This window comes from Sciurus carolinensis, chromosome 2 (assembly GCF_902686445.1).
Source record: "Sciurus carolinensis chromosome 2, mSciCar1.2, whole genome shotgun sequence".
Taxonomy (NCBI): domain Eukaryota; kingdom Metazoa; phylum Chordata; class Mammalia; order Rodentia; family Sciuridae; genus Sciurus; species Sciurus carolinensis.
In genome coordinates, this window is record NC_062214.1 from 111,644,326 (window position 1) to 111,647,686 (window position 3,361).

Here is a 3,361-nt window from a genome sequence, read left to right on the forward strand (position 1 = left end):
TAAAACCTACTTAGGGCTGGAGATGTATCTCCGTGTTAGAATGCTTGCCTCACATGAACGAGGCCCTGAATTAAATTTCCTCTAAGGAAAATGAAATAAAATTGCTGGGCATGGTGTGGTGGTGCAGTCTTTAATCCCAGCCACACCAGAGGCTGAGGCAAGAGGATCCCAAGTTTAAGGTCAGCCTCAGCAATTTAGGAAGACCATAAGCAACTTAGTAAGACCCTGTCACAAATTTTAAAAATTCCAAAAGCACTGGGATGTAGCTCAGTTGTAGAGTGCCCCGGGTTCAATCCCCAGTTCCTCCCACCCTACCCTCCCCAAATTCTGAAGTTTCTACCCCTGTCCTTTAACTCCTGGACTAACAATTTAGAGGGTATAGTTACATTCATCCTTAAAGGACTTTTAAAATCTGACTAAGCACTCCTGTAAACCCAGCTACTCAGGAAACTGAGTCAGTAGGATGGAAAGTTCAAGGCCACCCTGGGCATTTAGTGAGACTCTGTCTCAAAAAAACAATAAGAAGAACTTGGGGTGTGGCTCAGTGGAGGAGTGTTGACCTTCTATGCAGGAGGCCCTGGATTCCATCCCCACTACCTAAATAAATAAATTATAAATGTCAAATGTTGGTGATGTCTAACAACTAAACTACTTACCTTCGGGATTGCAAATTGATGTGACTGATACAATCAAATGTGCATCTCCTGTGATGCAGCCAAACCTGTCATATAAACCTCAGAAAGACTCTCATGCTGCCAGTACACTTACAAACATGACCATAGCAACACTGTAATTAGCAAAAATCTGGAAACAGCTCCTATTATCTATCACAAGCAAACTACAGTAAAAGCTTTTGGCAGATTCATAGAATGGAAACTTTATGGCAATGAAAATGCTGAGTGAAAAAGCAAGCCTTGGAAAAATATAGAATAATCCTATTTATTTATTTATTTATTTTTCACATAAGGGAGTTTATTAAGCAAATAGAGTGTCTCCCTGCAGGGTAAGAAAGAAAATGAGAGGAAGAGAAAGGGCACACGCTAGAAAGCGGAAGAGTGAGGAGGAGAAAGGCAAGAGAAAAGATGGCGGTGAGGCTATCTTTAAGAATCCCGCCGGGCTAATGGGACCAATGACGGAAAAGGATACTTGCAAGCTGACTGATGAACCGATAGCTAGCTAGGATGTTCACAGACTGACAGTAGTTGGGAGGCGGGGAAATGGCTGTATCAGAAAGGGTGGGGAGAGCAGCTTTGTATATTACATTCCCCCCATTTCTGTTTTTATAAGAAAATCTTTTGTTCTCCAGTTCTTTCCCACCTAATCTCTCCTTCCTGCCTAAGTGACTAGGGCTGGTTTTGCAGGTGAGGTGTAAAAAGTCCATTCTCCCAAGGGCAGTCCTTCCAGAGGTAGATGGTTTTCATGGACTTCATTTCCTCGATTTGACTGATCCCCTAATTCTACGCTAAGTGCCTGTCCCCAATTCTGGCTTCATTCACCCCTCTAATTTTAGGAACTCCTTTACTGCTGTAGGGAAAGGGGATCGATGACCACTCTGGCTTCTTCAAGCTGGAAGGGGGCAGCGTGGGGCAAGCAGTTTGGAGTTCCCTTTTTAGAAATCGGGTTAATCGAGGGGTCCATGGTTGAAATCTGGTTGGGGAAGAGCAGGTTGTAAAGGCATCTGGGGGTGGGTGCTTCTATGGGAGAAGAACAAAAAGACATGAGTACTGAAATGAGATTAATACAATATAAATGTTGCTGAATCTGGAACATGTCAATGACTATCATGAAGGTGACAGAAGACAATAATCCCTCACCAGGAGATGGAAGAACTGAGAAAGCCTAGCAAAGGCTGGAGAGGACAAGGCCTTTATTTGGGAACTTTAACATTGTCTAGGTTATCAGGAATGTAAACACAACATTTAGTAGAGATACTAGCAAACATAGATTAAGCCTACCTGTGTCTGTAGGCCTTAAACTAACTAAAACTTCTGACTCTGGCAGTTTCTCTTGATAGTCATCAGGCACATTTGCTTAAGAATCTCTCTTTTGTAGCTTTCAGTCTTTATTCTAGTGGGCTAAAACAAGTGTACATCTTAAGTTACATTTAACTATTATTTCTTTTAAATGCCCAAGAATAGCTATATTTTGGTTTTAACTGTTTTGCTAGGTGTTTAAGATCAAGCTGGTCAAAGTGACCTGTTCCTGTCTGCTAAAGAGTCAGCTGAGTTCCCACAGGGGTCACTCATAGAGAACTTGAGAGCCTTAGCTTTAATGCTGTCCACTAGGCAGGGTCTCCTCGATGAGGTGGCTTCCCTTGAAAGCACCAGGGATGTCTCCCTTTTTCCTTGACTCTCCTCTGCAGCAGATGCACTAATCAGTGCATTCTCTAGTGGCCTTATCAATCTCCTTGATCAGGAGGTTGCACGACCCACCCAGAGTTGCAAAGCTCCTTAGAGAAGTTCTCTTGTTCCCTGGGTTCAGGCTGACTTTGAGGGAAAGGCCCAAATATGGACTTTTCTTGACCTCTGTATTTAATCTCAATCTCTAAGTTTGATCTTAACCATCAAGCAAGCCAGTCTCACCAGTCATAAAGTAAGAGTACTAGGCTTTAACTTCAATGTCTATAACTCTACAGTTATTTATCCCCTTTTATCTAATTGGGGGCTACATTATCTGTCCTATAGGTGATGACTTTTCAAGTTAATCTATGGTGTACATCTGCAAAATATCAGGCAATAGTTAGTTTACAAAGAAAATACAAAATGGAATCACCAACAGTAAAACATTCAGTTTGTGCAATAGCTATCTTGAATTTTGGCTGAGTTATTCATTATATCCCCTGTTTGAGATCACAGTAATCTTTACAACAAACATCGAACTTTTGAACACAACTCTACATATATTGACTCCTGAGTCTATATGAACATTAGTTAACACAATTTAACATTATATCTAAAACATGAATCAACGAAAGGCTGAGAGAGCTTTTAACTTTCCTTTTGTGTGGCAAAGTGGTAAAATGCTTTCATGTTTCACAATATTAACTTTTAAGCAAATCAGGCTCTAATTTTTAGAAACACATTTAAATTTCTTTTATTTCAGTGTAACAAATTTTACATATACCCTATTGATGATAGGTCCTATAATAGAACATTAAATGATGAATTTAAAATTACCATTACAGTCAAGTTTAATTTGGAGAATAGCAGCTTGATAAATTTTCTGCTTTAAAGGCTTGTACACCTGGAAAATATGAACACATTTAATATACAAAGAATAATGTTTTTAAGTATGTTACTCCATGGAATAACTTTATAAATTAATAAAGTAATCCCATTTGAGTAATCCCATACATGTCAAC